We start from the raw sequence: 27,107 nt of genomic DNA, 5'->3' as shown, positions 1-27,107 counted from the left end.
TAGCGATTTAGGATGCTAATGCTTATCATGTTTGTGTTCCAGTTGTTCGTGGTGTTTCATTTAGCTTATGATGACCTATTTTGGGTCCGGTACTATCTAGGTTATGGACCAGTTTTTGTAACATATTGGTTGATGTTCCTGATGCATTACTAGTGGGATTTATTGATTGGTTTACATTGTTTTCGATCTAAGCTGACTTGTTTGATCATTAGATTGTGGGTTAAAATTATGAATTTATTGTATTATCTTTTAGGTGGTCGACCTAATTGTTTAGGTCCCAGGTTGGTATAAATATGATGTAAGATCTGTTTGTAGATCATGGGAGATAATGTATGGTATGGGATTATGTGAATAATGTTGTAATCATTCATGCCGAGGATTTGGTCGGTCATAGGTGATCGAGTTGGGTTTGTGGAAGAGGTTTTAGGCCTCCAGTATTGAGCTTAACCAGAACTGTACTTAGGCATGGAAGATGTTATACTTGCAATTCAATCTTCATTCTGGATTATTGTCTGATGTTTTATGTAGTTAGTGAGACTCCTTTTGTGATGAGCAGTGTGCTCTAGGCTATTGGCCTTCCTGCATGTGCAGGCCCCTTATTGTAATATTTATTCATCTGATCAGTGGATAGATAGTGTGGGTCTCCAATCCCATCATGGTTTTTCCTCTTTGAGGTTTTCCATGTATAAACATATGGTGTTATGGTTTTCATATTTGTGATTGAATTGTTGCTTATTGTTATAAGAGTAAATTGCAAAACAAATTTTGCAATCACTCTACAAAGCCAGTGACAACTAGTTGGAAATAAAGGGAATTTGCAGCCGCATTGATGGCTCAATAAAGTCATCATATATCATTCAAAAATGTGAAAAACTACGTGAAGCAAAGAAATGTGTGGGTATGGCTGCAAAAAAGGTGATGAACCTAGATGAAAAGGAACAAAAATTGATAGAGATTGGTTTCGCAAAGAGTGTTGACGCAAACAATCAATACATTGGAAATGTTGCTTTCAAAAAGAAGATGGAGGAGAAAATGAATAGTGATGTAGAGTAGTTTCCTAAGGACAGTAGTGAGGTGAGTTTTTGGGGTTACATCGAACCATTGATAACCTTGAATGCAATATTAAATTAAACATTGGTGTCAAATTCAAATTCCTCTTCCAAATATGAAATGCTGACAAATTTGCAAGTAGCTTACCATACATTACAACAAATTAGACTTCCATCAGATCCAGAGTGGAGCACCCTACAAAATCTTACACGGTGATTTCATAATATGTATTGTCAACACAAGCCATCCCATAGATGTAAATTATGCCACAGTGCCATGTAAACTTGTTTCTATGAAAGAGATAATATAAATTACAATTTCTTCTATCTTCTATGACTATGTAACTTTGTTTTAATATGATCTTCATTTTAATTTTTAAAGGATTCTGAGAAATGTTATTTCGGCGGGGTTTTGTGTAATTGGATTATATTTTACTTTCCCATATGCAATGAAAACTTGTAAAATAAATGACATTCACTTTCAGCTAAAAAATAAACAACATATTCACTTTCAGATCCAAGTAATGAGAAGTAGAACAAATAATATTTATCTCATTGTGGATACAAGAATTAATAAATGTATGTAGGTATACATATATATGTAACATGTAGCTGTCAAAAAAAAAAGTGCATCTCGAATTACAAATGGAGCTTTTGCTTTGTAAGTTTGTTCAAAAATCTCTCTACCTTAGTACCTAGCAGGCCCACTGCCCAGTAAATTGTTTGACTTGCGTCATATAATCATTCTTATATTGATCATGCACTATCGCCACAATCCTGCAAAAGTCAAGCATCCAATACTCAATGGAGTAAAGTTTGTCCAACATAGAATTCAACACTCCCATGTTTATAACACCAAAATTATCATATCCTCTTGTTGCTTGTATAACATTAAGGAAAAAATCAGACCTCCAGATTGAAAATCTCTTCAACTCTCCTTCTGTTATCAAAATAGGAGGAACTTGTATTGGTCAGTCGTCATAAAACCTCGTCAACTAAATAAAATTGTCATGAAAAATGATATGATTTTATAAAATATTGCACAACTCATCAAATTTTTCAGTAATTTTTAAAATGGATTTGCCAATAATATCATCCAAATTTGCATGTTCCAGCAACAATTGTAGACACTTGATTTGAGGAGACCAGTTTTTTAAGTAGCATCTCAATCTGACTATTTCACCGACATGAGACTCATTCATTGTATTATGGAATTCTTTATGTCACCCAAACAAGTTCAACAACGTCATAGATGCAGGTTATCCTATGTTCACGCAAATTTCTAGTCATCACAAATGAATCATCTGTGACCGATAGCATGGAAATAGAAGGGTGGAGTGATAAGGTATTATTCTCTTCTGCCAAATCACTGAATCTCTTCTCCTCATCATCATTTGAACTTTTCTAAGCCACTTTGCTCCTTTTGAGATCATCTTCCAACCTTGCTACTTCATCCTTGAGCACCTTTATCTCATATGACAAGGTACTATTATGTTCAACCAAATCATTGACTCTCTTCTCTTCATCATCATTTGAACTTTTTTAAGCCACTTTACTCCTTTTGAGATTATCTTCCAACCTTGCTACTTCATCCTTGAGCACCTTTATTTCCTGTGACAAGGAATTATTCTCTTCAACCAAATAACTAACTCTCTTCTCTTCATCATCGTTTGAACTTTTCTGAGCCACTTTGCTCCTTTTGAGCTCATACTCTTATTGGTATTTTGGTATGGTTTTGTCATTGATGTCAACACTTACTAAAACTCTAGCACTTTGGAGAATCAACAACATTCACCGGCAAGCAAGTGACTCATGCACAGTCACCGGTATCTGGTACACCAACAAGATATACTGATCACCGGCACTTGGAATGATATGGAAAACACTTGGTTATGTTGAAGACATTGTGTGAACACTTTGGGTCAACTCACAAAGCTGGTACCCACTTTTTGGTACATCCTGATTTTTGCTAAAATCATATATTTTTTGGAAAATATAATTATTTAAGCTTTAAGAGGTCCCATTTGAAGTAATTAATTGAAGAGAGTTAGATCAAAGGCTCTTAGATCAAAATTTCTTGGATAGAACCTCTCTACTTCTAAATCATACTTGCAATGGAGTCTCCTTTGCATCTATCAAATGCTGATAAAAAACCAATTTTACATTAGCTTTTGAGGGGTCAAACGAATTCATTTAGAAGTTTTGTTTTCTTAAAGATTTAGTCCTTATTATAAGCTTTCCAAATAGTATAATTTTTAATATATTTAAGTTTATTAATATATTTTTATTTTATTTTTTATGAATGTAGGTTTTTCACCGAACATTAACTTCTTTGTTCAATGCATTGGGAAAAATAGCAAACTAATTCAAAAAAAATTTGAAAAATATCTATGCCCTAGGTATTGATGTCTTCTTTCTAACAAAAAAAATAAAACTTAATTTTGATATATATAGAGCAAGTTATGTGTTCAAACGTACACCTATATCTAAATTATAATTAGTCGGACTTCAAAACTTAATAAAATAAAAAATATTCAACATATCACTATCAAACCAACTGCATGCCCTGGGTATTGATGTTACAAACCAAAATTTAAAAGAGATAAGTTTTTATCATTTATAAAAAAAAAATTTATACGTTTCGGGATGCACATCACTCTTAAAAAATGTTGTTTCCTGTAAAAAACTACTTTTGAGGGAGATGGAAAAATCAACAAAATTTTATTCAAAAAAATTTGAAAAAAATATATTTAGAATCTACAAAAAGGATGTTACAAATCACTAGTTTACATCATCTTCAAATTCTTAACGATTTAAAAGTTATAGGTGTCGGAAAGTGAAGGTTTTTTGCAAAATGTTCATCTAAGTGTCAAAGTTGGTCAAAAAGTGGCTATTATGTTCAACCAAATCATTGACTCTCTTCTCTTCATCATCATTTGAACTTTTTTAAGCCACTTTACTCCTTTTGAGATCATCTTCCAGCCTTGCTACTTCATCCTTGAGCACCTTTATTTCCTGTGACAAGGAATTATTCTCTTCAACCAAATAACTAACTCTCTTCTCTTCATCATCGTTTGAACTTTTCTGAGCCACTTTGCTCCTTTTGAGCTCATACTCTTATTGGTATTTTGGTATGGTTTTGTCATTGATGTCAACACTTACTAAAACTCTAGCACTTTGGAGAATCAACAACATTCACCGGCAAGCAAGTGACTCATGCACAGTCACCGGTATCTGGTACACCAACAAGATATACTGATCACCGGCACTTGGAATGATATGGAAAACACTTGGTTATGTTGAAGACATTGTGTGAACACTTTGTTTTGGAGTTTTGTTTATTGTTACATTAGCATTCGCATATTTGTTGTTACCGACAAATAGGTCCAGGGTTACACCGACAGGTTTATCTTTTCCAGATCATTATGGCATGCTATGGAGATGATTAATTATTGTTGTAAATGCATTAAGCCGACATGTTCAATCAGTTATTGCATTGGATATTGTATTGTTTGTAAAATGTTTTTATTGTAATATCTTGTAGAGACGACCTACTAAAATTGGTCTTAGGTTATGGTATAAATGTAAGATCTTATTTGTAAGATCAGTAGTGGAATGCGAAAAAGGATTGTGTGAAGGTATATGCGAGAATAAGAAGAGATATACATGCAAACATCATTTGAAGATTGAAGAAAGGTTTTTGAGAAGACAATTAGAACTACACCGGTACTGAATCCAGCATATAAAGATGTTATTTTGTGCAGTACATTCTTATTGGATTTAACCATCCAACTATAGTCAGTGTGACTCCCATTTTGTGATTGAGCAGTGAGCTCTAGGCGCTTGGCCTTTCTACATGTGCAGACCCCATTTATGTACACTTACTATCTGCAGTAGTATCATCTGATTGTGGGTAAGGTTTCCCACTGTGGTTTTTCCCCTTACAGGGTTTCCACTTACAAATATTGGTATTATGTGTTGTGGATGACTTTGTCTTTATGTTTCATGCACTAATCCTTACTGGTATAGCAATTAAGTGTTAAAACTGTCTACTGACATATTAAATTGGTTTACCGGTATTAAGCATTAAGTTGGTTAAGTTGTTTTTGGTTTGAATTTATTAGACAACTAATTCACCCCCCCTCTCAGTTGTCTCTGGGACCTAATAATTGGTGTCAGAGCTTAGTCCTCTTTTGCAGAAGTTTAACAGCTTGAGGAGATCCAATGTCTACTAACTATTTCAGGAAGGATAGTCCTAAACTTGATGGAACCAACTATGGCATATGGAAGATCAGAATGGAGACACATCTAAATTACATTGGAAAAGACATCTGGGATGTTACAAAGAATGGTTATACTGCTCCTACTCAGAGTCAGCCAACTCCACCCAACTTGACTAAAGATGAGGAAAATGATTGCAAAGCAAGAGAAGCACTTTTGAGCGCATTATTAGATCAACAAATCATGGGACTATCAGATAGGTCTACTGCTAAAGCTATTTGGGATCATTTGGAAACGCTAAATGAACGAGATTCCACAGTCAAAATTGCAAAACTTGAAAGCTTCCAGGTTAGTTATGAACATCTGAAAATGGAAGAAGATGAAAGGATTTCTGCTTCTATGGAAAGAGTAAATGAGATTGTTTTGGGTATTAAATGTTGTGGAGGAACCTTAAGTGAAGATGAAATTGTTTCAAAAGTTTTAAGAGGATTGCCACCGGCATATAAAATGAAAGTCACTACTATAAATGAGTTAAGAACAATGCCTAATACATCAGTTACTAGGGATACATTAATTCGGAAACTTTCAGCTTTTGAAATTGAAGAATTTGATCCTATTGCTACTATAAAGACATATTTGGCCTTTAAAGCATCAACATCATCTACTCCATCATTTGACAAATCTGATTGGAAAGCCTTATATGCAAGAGAACTTGAAGAAAGCAGGAAAGAAAATGAAGAACTTGAAGAACTTGAAGCACTATTTGCAAGGAAAATGCTTAAAGGTCTAATTGGAAGTAAGTATGAAGGTAAAACGCCCTTTAAATGTTTTAACTACAATAAGATTGGTCATATGGCTTCGAGATACCTTGATAGACATGCTAGACTAAGAGAAGAAGCTAGAAGAACATACAAGCCTAACCCTAAATATCAGAGATATAGATTCAAGAAGAATAAAGACAAATCTTGTTACATTGCTGATGAAGGTGTGACTGATGATTCTGATGAGGATCTGATAGACAATGGATGGGTTTTTGTTGCTATAATAGAAGATCAACCAACACCTACTGCTCAACCGGTAGTGCATGCCTTGGTAGATAAAGTTGAAGTAAAGGATAAATGGATCATTGATTCAGGATGCTCACATCATATGACAGGAGACAAAGGTAAATTCTTGAACTTTCAAGAATACAATGGAGGCTTAGTGAGATTTGGAGATGACAAAGCTTGTTTAATCAAAGGTAAGGGTACAATATCTCTTGATGGTAAGCATAACACTGACAATGTTTACTATGTTGAAGGATTAAAGCATAATCTTTTGAGTGTTGGTCAATTAGTTGAGAAAGGATTTCAGTTACAATTCAAAAATGGAAATTGCAAAATCATGAATAGAACTGGTTTGGAAATTACAACTGATAATCAGACTAGAGGTAATATCTTTCATTTAAATAATAGTGAAAAGACATGCTTAATTGCACATATTTATGAAAGTTGGTTATGGCATAAAAGACTCTGTCATGTAAACTTTGATTGCATGGTAAAAATCAGTACTACTAAGGCAGTTAGAGATTTACCTAAAATTGTCAAACCTCAGAATACAATATGTAAGGAATGTCAATTTGGAAAACAAGTTAGAGCTAGTTTCAAAAGTATTCTAGAAAAATCCAATAATGCTCATGATTTATGTGGTCCAACTAGAACTAAAATCTTACAAGGTGATAGATATTTCATGCTAATCATTGATGACTATTCTAGAATGTGCTGGGTTACTTTTCTCAGAGAAAAATCAGAAGCACTGGGAAAGTTCAAACTGTTCAAAGAAATGGTAGAAAATGAAACCAGTAAGAAAATCAAATGTCTAAGATCAGATCAAGGAGGATAATTTACATCTAAGGAGTTTAATACATTCTGTGAAGTAAATGGAATCAGAAGACAACTATCAGCACCTTGGACACCACAGCAGAATGGAGTTGTTGAAAGGAAAAAAAAAACTATCTTGGATGTAGCAAGAAGTATGTTATCAGAAACAAACCTACCACATGTATATTGGAGAGAGGCAGTCAGTACAATGGTCTATACATTCAACAAAGTTCACATCAAAGGTGAAACCGGTAAGACCCCTCATGAACTATGGTTTGGTATTACTCCTACTCTTAAATATTTCAGAATTTTTGGAAGTAAATGTTATATCAAAAGAGATGAGTATATTGGCAAATTTGATTGTAGAAGTGAGGAAGGAATATTTCTTGGTTATTCATCTAAGAGCAAGGCATATAGATGTTTAAACAAAAGATTCTAGAAAATTGTTGAAAGTACAAATGTAAAGATTGATGAACAATTCAGAGGAACTTCAAGGTATATAGACTCTAAACCGGCAACAAAAATTTTGACAAATGAACCTACTCTGAATCCACCAGTACAGAATGAAGACCCAGTTACCCTGGTATCATCTGAGGATTTCACAGTAACTGAGGAACAACAACAAACAAAGACACCCCGGTATGTAAGACTGAATCATTCTGAAGATCAGATAATTGGAAAAAAGTTTAAAGGAGTTATGACAAGAGGAAGATAGGAAAATGAAGAGGTATGTCTTATTTCTCAAATTGAACCATCATCAATTAATGAGGCATATGAAGATAAATTTTGGATTAAAGCTATGGAAGAAGAATTAGAAAAAATTGAGAAAAATAACACTTGGACATTAGTTCCCCGGCCTAAAGATAAAAATGTAATTGGAACGAAATGGGTATTCAGTAACAAACTTAATGAAGATGGTAAGGTTGTCAAAAATAAAGCAAGACTAGTGTGTAAGGGATATTCTTAGAAAGAAGGAATTGATTACAATGAAACCTTTGCACCGGTAGCTAGAATTGAGGCAGTCAGATTATTTTTGGCTTTTGCAGCATATAAGAACTACAAAGTATATCAAATGGATATTAAATGTACCATTTTGAATGGAGATCTTGAAGAAGAAGTTTACATTGAACAACCTGATGGATTTTCTTTGACAGATAACAAACATATGGTTTGCAGGCTAAGAAAAGCTTTATATGGATTAAAACAAGCTCCAAGAGCTTGGTATGCAAGATTGGATAAGTATCTTTTGAAGATTGGTTTTTCTAAAGGTAATGCAGACAACAATTTATATTATAAAGTGACTAATGATGACATCTTGATTATAGAAGCATTTGTTGATGATAAAATCTTTGGAGGAGAAGATAGATTATGTAAAGAATTTTCTATTAAAATGCAGCAAGAATTTGAAATGTCTATTATTGGAGAAATAAAATTCTTTTTAGGATTGCAGATTTCACAGACTGATAAAGGTATATACTTGAGTCAATCCAAGTACTTAAAAGAGTTACTAAAGAAATTTGGCATGGAGAACTCTAAACTGGTAAGCACACCTATGACAACAAATGACAAATCATCACCAAGGGATGAATCTACACCTGTTAATCCAACTAGATACAAATCTATGATAGGAGGTTTACTATATTTGACACAAACCAAACCTGATATTATGAATGTAGTATGTATTGTTTCAAGATTTCAAAGTAATCCTAGAGAAAATCATGAATCAGCAGTAAAAAGGATTTTTTGGTACTTACAAGGTACTATAAATATTGGATTATGGTATCCTAGAGATGAAAACTTTGGATTATGTGCATACACAAATGCAAATTGGGTAGGAGATGTGGATGATAGAAAAAGCACCACCGGCGGAGCATTCTTTCTTGGAAATAGACTAGTTTCTTGGCTGAGTAAGAAACAAAGTTGTACATCTTTATCAACAACAGAATCAGAATATGTTGCAGCAGCAACTAACTGTACACAGGTACTATGGCTTAAGCAAATGTTGAAAGACATAAAGGTAAAATGCAAGGAACCTATTACTATCTATTGTGATAACACTGTAGGAATTGATATATCTAAGAATCCGGTATTACATTCTAAAACCAAACATGTTTCTATCAAACTGAATTTTCTAAGGGAAAATGTTGCAGCAAAGGAAATAAAACTGGTTTATGTGAATACTAAAGAGCAGATTGTAGATATCTTTACTAAACCTCTGCCTAAGGAGACTTTTGAATATCTCAGAGATTAGCTTGGGGTCATACCCCCACCGGTAGAGACTTGGGAAGTTGATGATTGTCATCAACCAATAGAATTAACAGAGAAATCTTTTATTCTGGCTTTGATGGGAAGCTACTTCTCAGGGGGAGTAGTTGGTATACTAAATTCATTGGTATTTTGTATATGAACTTGGCTTGGTAAGATGTTTTTGGTAAGAACTTTGGCATTTGATGTCAAAGGGGGAGAGATTGGTATGGAAAAACACAAGGAAAACACATGTTGCTCCCAGGGGGAGAGATTGTTGTTTGGGAGAGATTATTACTCTTTGTATCTGTTCTTTGATTTCTGGTTATGATCTCTTTTTAGAGATTGTTAGTTCTCGGTATTTGGTATTTATGTTTTGGCACTTTGATGGTTTTTCCATCTTGTTTTGCCATCAATGCCAAAGGGGGAGATTGTTGGTATTTTGGTATGGTTTTGTCATTGATGTCAACACCTACTAAACACTTATCAACTCTCGCACTTTGGAGAATCAGCAACATTCACCGGCAAGCGACTCATGCATAGTCACTGGTATCTGGTACACCGACAAGATATAATCATCACCAGCACTTTGACTGATATGGAAAGCACTTGGTTATGTCAAAGACATTGTGTGGACACTTTGTTTTGGAGTTTTGTTTTTTGGCATATTAGCATTTGCATATTTGCTATTACCGGCAAATAGGTCCAAGTTACACCTGCAGGTTTATCTTTTCCAGATCAGCACAACACGCTAAGGAGATGATTAATTATTGTTGTAAATGCATTAAGTCGACATGTTGAATCGGTTATTGCATCGGATATTGTATTGTTTGTAAAATGTTTTATTGTAATATCTTGTAGAGACGACCTAAAATTGGTCTTAGGTTATGGTATAAATGTAAGATCTTAAATGTAAGAATCAAATATGGAATGTGAAAAAGGATTGTGTAAAGGTATATGCGAGAATAAGCAGAGCTATACATGCAGACATCATTTGAAGATTAAAGGAGGGTTTTTGTGAAGACAATCAGAACTACATCGGTACTGAATCCAGCATATGAAGATGTTATTTTGTGTAGTACATTCTTATTGGATTTAACCATCCAACTGTAGTCAGTGTGACTCCCATTTTGTGATTGAGCAGTGGGCTCTAGGCACTTGGCCTTTCTGCATGTGCAGACCCCATTTATGTACACCTACTATCTGTAGTAGTATCATTTGATTGTGGGTAAGGTTTCCCACCATGGTTTTTCCCCTTACAGGGTTTTCGCGTACAAATATTGGTGTTATGTGTTGTGGATGACTTTGTCTTTATGTTTCATGCACTAATCCTTACCGGTATAGCAATTAACTATTAAAACTATCTATCGACATATTAAATTGGTTTACCAGTATTAAGCATTAAGTTGGTTAAGTTGTTTTGGTTTAAATTTATTTGACAACTGATTCACCTCCCCCCGCCCTCTCAGTTGTCTCTGGGACCTAATAGTCTGTCAGATTCCTTGATGTGAACCTTTCTTTCAGCATATTGGAAAATTGCTCCCTTTTGTTTTTTAGGACAAAGTCCCTGAACTCTCAGGAGTGCACAAAATTATCATTGGACATAAATGTAGAGAATGCCAATGGTCTAATGTCATCTCTTGCCTTTACTCTTTCAAAATTTATGACACTTTGTTCCTCCAATTTAGTGTATACCACTTTGTATGTTGGGTCAGTCCTTTTCATTTTTTCTTCTGCCATGTGTATTCTCCACTGAACTTCGACATCAGAAGAAGCATTTCTAATTAAGTCCTCAAAATGATCATGCTCATGAACAAAGAATGCCAATCTAAACCCAACCTTGGTCTGATCAATAAAGTGTTCTAGATCAAAATTTCTAAATTTTGCAAAATTCATCTTATATGGCAGTAACTTGTAATATAATAGGTCGAATCCTCCTTTTCCAAAGATCTCAAAATCATAGAAAAATATGGTTTTTGGGAGGAAGGAGCCCTTCTTTACCTTTGGGTTTCATAAATGAGCCTTGTCAAACTCATTCAACTACCAAATTATTTCTAAGAAAGCAATTCTATCAAGTACATATCTAGGAAAAACATGAGGTTTAACTAGTGCACCGTAAACTCTAATGATTGTGTACCTGGGGTAGAAAAACCAGTCTCCCCAGTTATGGAAGATTCCTAGCTTGGGATCTAGCTCAAGAGGTCTCAAAAATCTCCTCACCGTGTCAAATAATCTCCAATTGATTGGGTACCCCAAATTTTATAGCACAACTCTAACAAAGAGTTCCTCAAACATGACATAATTGGAGTTGTCACAGTGCATGTCCCATAAATACATCCATTCTTGGATAGGCAACCTCTGGTTTTGTTCATCTACATTTCTCAGATTCAGCTATAGGCCCCAAAGGGAAGCATAAACCTTTCTTCCACCATACAAAATAATGTGGCACAATAGAGAATACTACCTAAATCGAACAATAGGGCTACCCTTTTGGATATCCAAAAGGGCTTTGTGAATAGAATTGGAAATGAATGAGGCAAAGTCAAATAAGGTGTTTCTATAAGTTTGTTGGATTTCAGCGGCCAACATCATAAGATGCATAGGCATCTTGGACTTTACATCAATTCCCAACACTTGGCAAAGTGCAAAGTAAGTGTATATGAAATAATCCTCAAAAATTTCATAATCAAAGGGCTCAACATCTGTCTTCCAAAATGCAATAGGATTCTCGTCCCCCTTCTCCCTTCTATGAAATGGAAGCCATTTAACCTTGAAGATACATTTGTCCCTGTCGTATTCCCTCCCTAGAGATAGAAAATCAATGGGCACCCGCACCTAGTCATTAGAGTTTAACATAAATGTTTTAGAAATAGATTCCCTATCAAATTTGGATTTTAAAATACCATTCATGATTCATGAATTACAGTAAATAGTATAAATACCTAGTAATAGTCTGAGTCTTGACAGTCTCCTACAAAATGCTAAATCTCACTGACTGACAATTGACTTGTCACGACTAACCCAAATCCGATTGCCAATTCATCTCATCGAACTATACTTCACTTTCTCTTTCATTCTCCCCTTCATTTTGCTCACTTATGTTATTCTCAACATGGCTAGTAGAACTTGACGAGCTCTGTGTTTTAACACTATCATTGCTAGTTGAAATGCTCCCTAACCCTCTCCTTTCTGTTGTGGATGTCTAGTGTGCGAGTGCCCTCTCATAAGGAAATTTTTTGACATTATACCAACTAGTATAAATCCTCAAAAAAAATTATAGGTTCTTGCTGAGTTTGTTTCTTGTCTTTGATTTTAAGAATCCCAATGCACTGAAAACTCTCTCATCCTCAACAGAACCCAAAATCATCATTTGACACAAGTCAACTAGTTTGAAACATTCTGAGATTTCTTCACGTAACATTGATCTCTTACTTATTTTTTCCGAAAGCCGTGTTATTGATCTTGGTAGGTATAGACTATCCAAAGCCTTAACATGTTCATGCATTGTTGCTGCAAAACGGGCAGATTGCTCTGCAAGCTTAGTTCTACTTCCTTTCCATCAGCATTGAAATTGGCACTCTTACCAAAATAATTCACCAATTGTAGTAGCCTCTTATGAAAATCTTGTGGATCAAGCGTTCTCCAAAAATTAGGATAGACGATAGACATGGCTTCTAATAGTTCCTCCTGAGGGAATCGGTTTAAATCTGTGTTGAAACCTCTTTTGTAATCTTCTGTAAATTGGTTTTCACATAACTCACAATGTCGTTGAAATCTTCCACTATAACAGGTCCATCTCGCATTCTAGTAGACCACGTGTTGGAACACATGTCATAGTAGAACATTGGTATCTGATTTCCACGAACAGGGACACATAACTCACCGCGATCATTAAACCGTAAATAATTATCAGCACGGCCCAACTCTGTAATCTAATTCCATTTACTAAATACTTCATCATTGAGTGGATAATCATTTAGATATTGATTATCGATGCCCATGATAGTCATTCTACATAGCGTAGCATATTCTTGAACATACATAGTTCTCTCTTGGACTTGTTTAATAAGCGAGTTCATTTGGTCCAATAGGGGGAGAATACCAACCAAGGTTAACAATGTCTCTACATTATTTAACCTATACAAAAGCATAGCAAATTGAGGATCTTTCCTTTGTTCATACATTAGACTAACCAGGGATCTATATTCTAAGAAAACTTATTCCGCGGGTCCATGAATGGAGAAACATCTGGTCTCAACATCCTTAAGTAGCTTGCTACCATTGGTTATTTCTTCAAATTTCTAAAATTCTAAAAAAATATTTGGGACTACAGAAAAAGTATGCATAGAGCTCATGAATTAGCTCATCAACTCTGGCTACCTCTTCATGATAGTGCACAATTTTACATGCTAAATTGACTTTGTGTACCATGCAGTGAATGAGAACCATATATGGTGCAATGCTCGTTTGTAGCTTTGCACATAGACCGTTCCTATGACCTTGCATCACTATAGCTCCGTACACTCCTACACACACCGACTTTTTGGCAATTGTAAAGTCATCCATACCGGAAATTTCATTTAAAGATTTATTAGCCAGTTCATACATACTTTGTGCATTGGTGTTCTCCATCTTAACAACACAGAGTAGATGAGGGTGTCGAACATGGTTCTGGATAGTATACACTTGCATACACATCCAACAAGTGTTTTCTGCCACTGTAACTTCATCTAAAGATAATGCAATATAATTTGAATCCTTTACTTTTTCCCATAGATCAGTTATTTCCACTTCAACAAGACAACTTGCCAAATCCCATCCACTGTTTACTGACCAATGAGTTGCAAGATATCTTGGAACATTAAGAAATCCTAATAATCTAGCAATATTAGAGTAGTTTGTCATAGGACGACCTTTGCTCAAAAGATTAAAAAGAGTATCCAACTGAATAGTTTTGGACATATATGTTTCATCCATAACCTTTTGAAATTAAGCTTCAAGTGAACCCATGTGTTTTCCTTTCTCCTTCTAATTTTATTTATTCACATTAAATTTCTCTGCATACCTGACATGCTTACATTCTTCCTTGTTTTTCCATCTAACCACAGATACCTCCTTTCTGTCTATAGTTTGTTTCTCATAAACTTTGTCGATGTGCTTTTCTGTTGTATCCAATTTCAGTTGTAGTTTTTTGTCCTTACCATGTTTCCAAGTACATATTGTACACAAGCATTCTACTGTAGGTTTGCCTTTCTCTGGATTTAGCACTGGCTCGATGAATGTGTACTTTGAACTCCAACTTATCTGAAATGACCTTGTCGCATCCCACTCCCGCCAAAGTTTTGTTCGCCCAATTTTTGTTGTTGATTTTCTTCCCCTCTTCCATGCATTGACAGGAGCAGAATTACTGGTATCATCAGTAGCAACATTACCACCATTGTTAGTAGCAGCATCACCAACATTATTAGCAGCAACATCATTGCCATTTACACCAGCATCTGTGGCATTATCAGCAACAACATCACCGACACTGCTAGCAGCAACGACACTGTCAACAATAGCATCACCGACGTTGTCAACCAAGTCGATTGTTTTAGTCTGGCTACTCTGAGTACCCATTGGAACATTATCTGTGATAGAGCCAAAGGCATCGGGTACAAGAGCTGATGTTGTAGCTCTGCTTGATGGAGTGCCAAAGTATGACCTTATATAATTATTTTTGTGTTTGGATGGCCTCCCTCCGTCACTTTTAGGAGTCTTGTCGCTCAACATCTCTTACTAACAAAAATTGCAAGAAGAAATTTGATTCCTATAGGCTATGAAATACTGTAACAGATAAAAAGAGGGAAAAATAAAATAGATAAACTTTGTAGCTTGTTGTAACAATGCATGCTATGTAAAGAATAACAGATCAAAATGGAAAAAACTAAGCCATAACAACTAAGCTGCAAGAAAATTATGAAATCAAAATGACAAGCACAGAGACACTAACAACTCAAAATGGAAAACACTAACATCAATCTTTTATCCTTTGTCACTTACCATTAGTTTCATAGTGATAGGGTCCGCCAGTGACTCAACATCTAAATAATTCCTCAACAACTTGTGTCCAGAGAAGAGCATGTGGATTTTTGGAAGTACAGACTGATTCGAAAAAGGTGTAAACTGTAAAATGTCACCTTCTCATGTATTTATATGAAATAAAATTTGGCTAATTGCGTGCCATTCTACAATTGGGATATAGAAATTTGGCAAAATCGGGCTGGATTAAGGTGGTGCAATTTTAAATTTGAAGGAGAATTATGGAGTTGGCATTAACGTTCAATACTAGTGGGGGCAAATTGTGGCTGGCCTCAAGAAAAAAATAATTAATGTTATTACCGATATGGCCCCTCTAAATTTAAAAATTAATGTGTCAATATTGGCGAATACATGTGTGTCCATCGATGGTTTCTTGTATTCGTCTAAAAACTTTGGGGCAAAATTACGACTAATAAATATTCAAGTCATGTATGATCTGGTGGTGAATAAACTGTGTTTCAAAAATAATGTCCAACCAAAAGGTGGTGAAAAAAGGGCCATGGGATAGATTTTGCATGAATACGAGGTGATCTGACCACTTGTATAACGGTTTTATTCGCCAAATTCTCGATGCGATTGACCTACACAATTCACCGATTGGCAAATTTCGCCACTAAAAAACCATTGAACAAAATGCTACTATATATCCACAATCAGCACAAAATAAGATTTCAAGATCTTGTGACAAGACCCACAACCCTAACAGAGAGATTCAGTGTAGAATAGTAGTGAGACATGGATATGCTATAATCAATGATCATTCTTCATATAAATGTGTGAGTTGAAGTTTAAGATAATCAGTCATAGAAAAGGGCAGGTAACAATGCATGTGCAATAACTAAAGCACAATATTCATCACAATATATTATTAAATTATCTACAAAGGCCAAAAGGAGACTGAAGATGAGTTCTAGGGCATCACAAAGCAGCCCATTCTCACATGCTAACAGTCATAGTATATTTGTAGCCTTGGACAAAATAAGTCACTGGCAAAAGATGAATCGAGAGGCTTGATTGTCTTAGAAGAGAAGTTAAAGGTTTTTAATGCCTTTGAAGGTATTTAAAAGGCAGGTGGTTTTGGCCATTAAAGCAGCATCCTCAACCATTCATCATAGATATATCAACACATAGAGGCATCCAGCAATGTATAAAGGCACACATCAGGTTGAGATACACTCACAAAGTAAGTGAATGGCATGTATGAGAACAAACCATTAAAGGACATTACTCTGCTATAGAATACAGTAATGATAGTGTTAAGATCATTATTGGCCAGCCATTTAAAACACAAAGGATAGAAATCACACCCACTGTCTAGAAAGGAAAGATCACAGGGTCTTTGTCATACCTTTGGCTGATTAGAACAGAGCTTTTTAAGAAGAAAAAAGAATATATAAAGGTCATTATATCATGCTAGAGCAATAATCACAAGGGGGCTGAGATAAAGATTATTAGCAATAATGGTAACCTGAAAGTCATACTGAGGTCCTAGTAAGCCGAGGTTGAGAAGAATATAGTTTGATAAAAAAGAGCAGTCAAAATTGAGCTATAGCAGCATCCTTTCAATGATCAAGGTATATAGTTGACTCAATAGACAAGACATGAACATCCTAAACACAGTAAGCACATATTCACATCTCCTCAAAGACCATTGATGAAGAGAAAGGACAATGCACAAGGTAAAACCATCATCAATAGTGCTTTACTACCAAAAGTATGGACAATAGCAATGTTGCAACATAAGGATCATTAAGGCAATGATGTAGAGAATGCATCCATAAGATGGAGGGGGTTTACAATGGAAATGGATGGCTTAGTCCATGAAAGAAACAATTAAGTCACAAAGCCATCATAGCTCCCAAGTACTAATGGGCATTCTACATTAGACCTTGGGTCAAATAACTATGTAGGATCAGTGAAAAGGTCTTTTGACATTTACAAAGACACTCACAATAGGCTACTAGTTAAAACAATAGTGTAAAGAAGTCTTAGATCAATCACGATAAGACCCAATGCCTCAAATTCAATCTTAGCCCATGACAGAGTGAATGTAGCCTTTCAAATTCAATACACAAAAACAAATCAATGATAAAGAATGCACAAAATTCCCATTGAAGAATGCAACCATTAGCTTTTGATATATAGGTTAGAAGGAGGTATTATGATAGAGCCGTAGAGATTGTATTTACATAGCAGCATATAGGAAAATATTTTCAAGGTAAATGATGAAAGGAAAGTCTCAACACTATCAAAAGGTTGAATAAGTCTTTGGAACAACAATCATCACTACGACAAAGACTTTAACAATCAAGATATGATGAACACCCTTGATAGAGACATTGCACATGTATTAGAAGGACAAAATGCAGTGATATAGAAGCCTTGTGATTTCAATACATGGACAAAGAAGCATGACGAATATAAAAATAGTAATATTTCATTAGAATAGTCCTTATGTGGATAAATGAGGTATTAAAAACAATAGCAGTGCTTGGGTGTTTAAATATTCACAAAATGATTAAAGAACATGCATCCACTTTCAAGATTAAAACAAAATCATTCATATACATCTATATGTTTGTAATCATGACTGATATTTCATTGACAATGACATTTACTCTTTTAAAGAAACCTTTTCTTTGTATTTCTCAAGAACACAAATCTGCCCTAAAGATGGTTGTGATAAAGACATTGTTTCTCCCATACCTATCTCCTCTAGGTTCTGCTGAAATAATTTCAAAGCTATTGATGTTTGGGGCTGCTAATATCTCTATCAAATATATGATGAAGTTGATAATATCCACTATTAAGATGGTGATTCATTCTCACAAAATTGTTTTTCTTTCACATGTTTGGAAACTTCTTTTCTTGATGACTATTTTGGGGCTGCTAATATCTTTGTCAAATCAATGATGAAGTGGTTGCTATCCATTGTTATGATAGTGACTCACTTTCACATTTTTGGAAACCTCTTTTCTTGATAACACCAAAACACAAAACTATTTGTGTTTGTCCATAGGGACACTATCTTTTTATGCACTTAGAACTCTCCAACCTTTTCATTGGATCCTTCATATATACCACTATCTTCTACATTATGGGAGACTATCTTTTGTGGTTGTATCATTTCCAAGTCTACTCATTGTTGTCTTTGTCCATTCATGCCATATGACCTTTCATGTTGTCTTTGAAGAGTGACTTCACCTTTGTGTTGTTCCCAAGAGGACTATCTTTCACTTGACCTATCATTGTCACTGTCTTTTTAATAAGACATTGTATCTATTTACTTTGCTTGTTCTTATCACTGCCCTTTAACTGTTGTTCTTGATAGGATAGTCTTTAATGAAGGGCTCTATTTTTATTGGATCTGCACTTGATGACTATAAATCTCTTTAGGTCTGTTCACTATTTTTCTTACTTTGTATTGACTGTAGCAGACTTCATTACTCTTTGCTTCTATGTTCCAATACCTTGACCTACCATGGTCCTTGAATACTCATCTAAGTCAGAGAACCATTACGGCTATTATTGTCTCATTTGACAACTGTGTTACATTATGATTTGGTCTTTCTTTGAAGATCTAATAATGCGAATGAAAAAACATTTCTTAGTGAAGCTTCACCATTCTTCTTGTTGTCCTCAACCATGATTTCTGCTTAAGAGCTTCATTTTTTCAATAATGTGGCCTTCATGACTTTCATTTCATGTTTCACTATCATCATCCTTGGCATGACGAGTTGCTCTTTGTTTACTATGTGTTGTATTTCCTTGAAACCTCAAAACACCAAGTCTTCTACATTGGCAGCCTTTATTATCATTAATAGATTACTCTTGACTTGGTAACTTTATTGGCTTGAAACCCTATTCACGTCTTCACCATTACAATCACCTTTTGGAGGACTGCTTTGTCTCCTTGGATACATATTTGTCTTTCAATTGACCATCTTTTGAACTTATGATTTTTGGTATGACCTTTATTGTCTTATGATCTTGTTGTTATCCTCTATCTTAGGGTACAGTGATTGCAATTATGACTGTGTTGAAGGATTTCAAACCCTTTCCAAAGGATTTTAAATCTCTTGCCACTGTCTTCATCCTTCTTTAACAGTTGCACTCTTAGAAAGTGACTGTCATTTCATTGATTGACCATTGCGGTTTCTCTTCCTTTATAGATGTCATTCAATTTTTGAATAAATTGCTTTGTATCTTCTCTATGGACTAAGTCTTCGACCATTCTCATTGAGTCTAAATAACCTTGTGATTATGTCTCTTTCTCTGTGGATATTGTAACAAAGAAAAGACATACAGATGTAATATGGATATGAGATACATGGAAACCCTACATTATTGCAATGAGTTTCTTCTTGCTTTGGTGTTACTCCAAGGTAGTGATAGCTGCTCCAAGCCATAAAACTCTCTCCACACCACTAAAATGTTATTGTTTCTCCTAGTTCTCCTATTCACCTTCAATAAACATATAGATATGCTATTTCTCTCTCTCTTAAAGTGCATATTCACATCAATGATTTCTATTGCAGCCTTCTAACTGAAACTTGGTGAATGAATGAGAAACTAGGGTTATCTCTTACTGTTTAATAATAGCTTTCAATGCACAAATCTCCCTCTTCTTTGCATGCAACGTGGAGATGTATTTTCCTTTCTCCTTCATCATTTCCCTCCAAACACCAAAAAGATGAGTTTAGAAGGCGCTAACCCCCTTCTCTGCTTCATACCAATGGTTTTTTATTTTTTTGGAAAATAATAAGGATTATTAATTTTATGAGCACTACTAAGGATATTTTATTTTTCAGACATAAATCTTTAACAACACTTATAACACTCTAAAACACTTTAATAAACTTTTGGCAAACTTTAAACCTATTTATCTAATTTTCACACTTGATGGGCGGAAATAGATAATAGGAGGAATGCATGAATCTCAGAGAAGTTAAAGTAAGGATACTTTATACATCAAATAATGTTTAGTATTTTTTCCTTCAGATCGATGTTAATATTTTGTCCATGATAGACTAATATTTGATTCTCTCTTCTATGTTCCAGTCTCCTTGGAAAATGAACCATCCTAATATAGTCAAGATGAAGGAGGTCATCAGAGAAAATGACATTCTATATTTTGTTTTTGAGTACATGGTATGCTATATGCTTTGTACTCATCAATACGAGTGTAAATTTTAAAATTGACTGACTATTGTGAAAGAAAATATACTTATTTATTTTGTTTATCTTATGTACCAAGAATGCAATTTGTACTATCTAATGAAAGATAAGGTCAACATTTTTCCAGAGTCAAAGGTATCAACATGGGTACTTTCATCACGATCTTAAGCCTGGTAAGTGTATGAACCAAAAATTGTATCTTTATCTTTTTCTTCAAGTTTTAGTTTTATTATTGTTATATCTAATAACATATTTTTCTTGTCTCGTACTTTTATTTGTAATAATTTTATATACTAGGTTTTTGGTGGCAAGTGGAAAATCTGTTATTTACAAAGTTTTTGATATTATGGTGCCATCTTATTTGGGTTTTGCTAAAGGATAATTTATTTCTATGGTTGATTGTATTTATTATGTTCATATTGGTGTTACATTTTGTTCCTTGAAATATCTAATTGGTAATTGGCAATGGTTAAATTCTAAAGCTTTGTACTTTCTGCATTATTTGCTTAGTGACACTAATACATTTGGGGTCAAATTCCGACGGAGGTTTCCGACGGACAAGGAGCATTGTGTGAAAATTTGATTTTTTTTTTAAAAAATGCCCATGTTCGTCGGAATTCTGACGACCTCGGGCATTTTATTAAAAAAAAAAAACACAACACATTTTCATTTTGAAAGCAAACCGATCGAAGCAAGCGGCGACCGTCTTGCCTCCCTGCCCCCCCCACCAGAGCGATCTCTGCACAAGCAAGGTAAGGTTTTTTTTGCAATCAAAGGAACTCTTTGTTTTTCAATGAAGGGCAACTAATTTTTTTTCACAATCAAGGGCACCTGGTTTTTTTTTTGCGAATTAATCCATTTTGTGCATATCCTGCGATCTTAAAATTCCATGAAATGACATCTCTTTGAGGTATTCTGTCATACAATTCACATGCCATGTGTATGCTACCCCATTTTGTGATTTTTGTTATTGGAGAATTTGAAACTAATTTTGGACAAAAAACCCCCTTTGATTATGCTTTGATGGATGTCCATACCTTGTTCCAAAGCTCCTATTTGGCACACGCAGGGAGGATGCTGGCAAACGTTGCATTGAGATAAACATGACTGTATTTCATGAGGATTTGAACTCAATAATATGTTAGATTCTCCCAAGGATGGATGGACTATACACTTGAAAGGTAAATGATTAAGGATGATGACAAGGTGAATTTTCCTTAGAATGATAGGGTTGATTTTCTTAAGAACAAGTAGATTCATGTAAACTAGAGGATACAAATTTGGACAAAATAATGGAAGGAGACTAAAACTAGATAGATTCACCTAAATGGGAGTGTATTCATCTAAGGATAGGAAAAATTCACCGTTTGCGTAAGAAAGATGGATAAGATAAATGATTTATGTGAAATAGATTCACCTAAGAGAAAGTAGATTCACATAAGGATACGTGGATTTTCCTAAAGATGAAGGGATAAGACTTAACAAAATGAGGACTTAGGATGATGACAAAGAGGATTCATTTAAGGATATGGCATATTCAACTAAGGGATAGTGTATTCTCCCAAGAATATGGAAAAATTATTGATTGGTGGAATGACATACTAGATCAAGGAATGATACAAGGGTAGATTCACCTAAATATAGGGTAAATTCAGCTAAAAGGGTACCCATGAGATTGTGGTACTGAGTACCTATCTATGGATGGTGTATTTTGATACAAGTATGATGAAACCATGCTTGTGTATGATGAAACAAAGTCCAGATCTCTATTATAGGTCCAACATAATCTCTATTATTTGAGACACCATTTTATTAGCATATCCAATTAGGGTAATTTATGGGTTTAATTATGGATCATGTTGTCTATTTCCATGCACTATTGAACTTATTTGGATGTATTGTGATTATTTTAATTTTGAAGTTATAAATAAATTATGTTTGTACCTTAGAAAGGGTAACTCCAATTGATGTTTGGGCAGTTTATTTGAAAACTTATGGTGATTATTGCCCTATGTTACGTAATGGAGTTATTTTTACACTAAGTAATTAACTAGAAAAATGAATTTGTATTGTTGTACAAGTATGATGAAACAATGCTTGTGTGTTTACATGTTTGTGCATCCTATTGAGAACCAACCTCGTTGTTGAGGAACTCAATAAATGTGGTGTTAAGTAGAAGAATGGAAAACTCAAGAAGCTATGGTGACATATTGTGGCATTAGTAGGGATTATCTCTATTGACCACACCTTTCAAAGATAGTATCCCCTAGTTCTCCTCATAGAATGGACCATTGGATGGCTCATAGTGGTATCCTATCCTACATTTATCTTGATGGTATTGCTGATAGTTGGTATGTGGTTATTGGTATGGGTTTCCTCTTACCCTATTATCTTATTTATATCTTTGTTCCAACATGTGGAGATTGATTTTTGTCATGCTGTGATGATTTTCATGTTTGCATGTGTTTTGACATTATGCAAATAGATATGATGTCACACCATACTTATGTTTTGATATAGTGTAGGTGATGGTTACATGTTGTTGATGGTAGTGATTTGGGTTCAAAGAAACAATTCCACACACACACACAAATATTTGAAGATGCATTTTATATTATTCCTTCTTAGTGGAGATTAGTGTTGGAAGATTTGCACACATGTAGACAGGAACTCATGTTAGATAGAATAGGTTGTGTTTGATAACATATGAATGTGCCTCATAATGTATACATATAGCTTTGGTGTGTGACATGCATGCAAATTTTTCCATAAGACACATTGCTATGTGGCATGTGCCCTATGCATGTCTTCTTTGTGAGGCACATTGCTATGTGCAATGTGGCCCTAGGTGTGTCTTCTCTATGAGGTGTATTGCCATGATATGTTAGGATTTGTAGTGTGCAGGCCACAAATGCATGCATGAGGGACTATTATTATAGTCATGTTTTTTGGGCATGTAGCCTAGGCATGTCTTCTCCATTAGGTACATGGCCATGCCATGTGGGAGTTTTTGTGTTCATGCCACAAATGCACACATGAGGGACTATTATTGGAGTCATGATGAATCTTCACTCTATTTAGCCACAATTTCTAGTCGTATAGTTATGTAATGTGCACTTTTAAGGATTGTGAAGTTTCCTTCAATTATTGATGATCTCTCATCTTTGTTGCATGGGCCAACAATTTTATTTTATCTTGTTTGAATTAGTTTAATCACTATTGTGAGTTTTCTCTATTGTGTAGTTATTGTGGCTATGTTTGATTTTCTATTGGAATTGAACACATTTATTTGACTTATTATTGGTCCTATTTTTTCTTTCTTTCAATATTTATGATCTTTGGTAGTTTAGTGAAACTCTTGCTATTTTTAAATGTTGCCTTCTTTGTTGTGATGTGATTCCTCACCAAGATCGACGTAGATAACCTTGGATGAGTGTATATAAGGAATCAAACATTGGGAAAATTTGAGGATAGGGGTAAGTGTTTGTTGTATGGGTAGCTACGATCCACTTGTACATTCTTAGTGATTATTGACGGCTATGTCTTGGAGGCTAATCCCATTAAACAAACAAGGGGGAAGTCATACATAATTGTATGGATCCTCCCTAGTTGTGTGTGGATTCAAGACCATCATTTCATATGGTTCTTGGTTACTTTGTGAGACCATGGCATCCTCTTAGACCAATATGTGAGCCTTGTATTGTTATCCCTGCAATGTGGATGAATAAGTGTATGTTAAAATAAATGATTTGCATGCCATATAGTTGCATATGAGTTGTTCACATCATCAGATCATGATTTAGAATATGTGAATTCTTTTATCCATGTGAAGTCGAATGATTGATTATGAAAATGTGTTATACATTGAAGCATAATCTGTAAGATGTTCTCTTCAAGAAAAAATATTTATGTTTTCATAGTGAAATGTTGATGAAATGGGGTCCTAGTCTAGGAAAGTAAACTACAAACTTATACATTCACCATTTCAAAACATTTTATTGGGGAATAGTCAATTTGGTTCAATTTAATTCCTCTAGGAGAGACCAGCAATATGATTAATTGTTCCATTTTGATGTGATTGGATATGATTAGATATAATTTCATTGAAGATGCAAGAACTAAGTAAAATTATGCAAAATTTACAAGATTAAGCATAGAAAGGCAAATAATAAAGTAAAAAGCTAACATAGAGGTACATATTTGGAAATAAGACTCTAAAATGAACCTAATCAATTACCTATAGGGAAAATGAGGTTAGAGATAATCTACCTAAATGGAAAGTGGTTAAACTCTACCTCTAAGTGGCTCATCTTGAGCATTGTCGGTATATGGGCACTGATGGCATATTATATTTGGTTCTATCATTTTTGTGGGTGCAAACTTAACAAGGCAAAATAGTATTAGTGGGATCATGATCTCATCAAAATGGTTTTGGCTTTGCATTTATGATAGCACATTGATCACACCTTACAAAAGGTTCCAATCTCATACATAGCATCCCAAAGTAAGGTCAATAATGATGTAACTTAATGCTTAAACTAGAGTTCTGGGTAGTCATATACCCATGGCATAGGGTAGGGGTGACCTGCAAACAATGCTAGTTCTAGATGCCTGTTTGCTTGGTGTATAACTTGTCAAAATTAGATCGATTGGCTACAAGTCTGCCATAAAGTTTCCAACTTATCACCAGTGAAAATACAAGAACCAAGGCTTATAATACTCAAAAATGTCTCTTAGAAAGTCTGCAACAGGCAAACTTTTAATAAGAATTTGCAGACACAATGCTCAGAAATTCATACAATCAGCTACATTAAATACGTTATCTATTAAGTTCAATGTTTTAAGATGAAAAAGAAGAGTTAAATGGTTTTGGTTCGATTTGCAATTTTTGTGAAGCTTTTGCACTAAATTTTTTTGCCTGTGAAGAAAGACCATGTCAGATAATATCAGCGAAGAACAAAATAAGGAGACAATTGCTAGATTATGGTCTAACTTGAAAAGAAAAGGTGATGGGAAGTGTTATTGTCCCTGCAAAATTTGTAAGGGTTTAAAGACTAGAAGACTTCTAATCAAAACAACTAAGAAACATTGTAGGCAGCATGGTCACATTGAAGGGGGACATGATTATCATCCACTGGTAAGTTGTTCATTATATCGTTTTAACAATTCATATACATAAGAAATCACTTGATAATGAGATCATGATCATGGTTTATTTATGTTGATCATTTTTATATAGGTTGACCACCCCAGGGCACATGATATGGACCAACACAACCCGAAGAATATGATTTTTGAAGTGGAGGAACATGGAGGTGTGAATATCAAAGCTGGAGATAATGATCCCATGGAAGATGATGATCATGCACCAGAAAACACAATTGAAGATGATGGTACAAATACATTGATCCATGACACATTTAGTAATGGCACAGCTGATCATGATAATCAGGATGACCTCGATGTTCATGATTTACCTCTTCTTGAGAAGGCATATGAGCCCCTTTACAAAGGCTCCCAAACAACTCTTCTCTCTGCTGTATTGTTGTTGGTGAACTTGAAGGTTATGAATGGTTTATCCAACATAACAATCTCACGTATGTTAAGGTGTGTCATACATGTCATTACAGTTAATAAATGGTGAATCATGTGCCATTAATATTCTTTATATTAACACCTCAAACTTTTTGTTTTTACTGTAGATTGATAGGTGAGTTTTTCGTACCACCATCAAATATTCTACCTTGCTCATACTGAGAATTATCTGCCATTATGAAAGATATTGGAATGGAGTATCAAACAATAGATGCTTGTCCCAATGATCATATTGTATATCATAAACAACATGAATTTGGAACAGAATGCCCTAAATGTCATATCAATAGATATCGAATAGATCAAATAACAAAAAAGGTGCCTCACAAGGTTCTTTATTATATTCCCATTATTCCACGTATGCAACAATTATTCAGGTGCACTAGCTTGGCACAATTTATGGATTACCATGCACACAATAGAAGTTGAGATGACATTATTCGAATGCTTGCGGATGGTTCAACATTTATGGACATAGAGGAAAAGTGGCCACACTTTAAAGAAGAACCTCATAATCTCAGGCTTTCATTGGCAGCGGACGGTGTCAAGCCATTTGGAGAGTTGAGATCTGTTTACTCGGTGTGGCCTATTTTTGTTATCAACAATAATAATCCTCCATGGATGTCAATAAAGAGGGAGCACATAATGTTGGCAATGATTGTTCTAGGTATTTTATCATTTAATAGTCATCTACATTTAATTATAAATATTGCAGTACAATGGTCATAATAATTATGGAATGTTTTTGTTCATTCCACTAGGCAAGTACCAAGTTAAAGATATGAATGTATATATTAAGTCTCTTATCGACGAGTTGTTGGAGTTATGGAATGGTGTGACCATGTATGACATCTCTAGACCAATAGGACAAAGACAATTT

Source organism: Cryptomeria japonica, chromosome 2 (genome assembly GCF_030272615.1).
Source record: "Cryptomeria japonica chromosome 2, Sugi_1.0, whole genome shotgun sequence".
Taxonomy (NCBI): domain Eukaryota; kingdom Viridiplantae; phylum Streptophyta; class Pinopsida; order Cupressales; family Cupressaceae; genus Cryptomeria; species Cryptomeria japonica.
The sequence above is the reverse complement of the archived record's forward strand: the minus strand, read 5'-3'. Positions refer to the sequence as shown.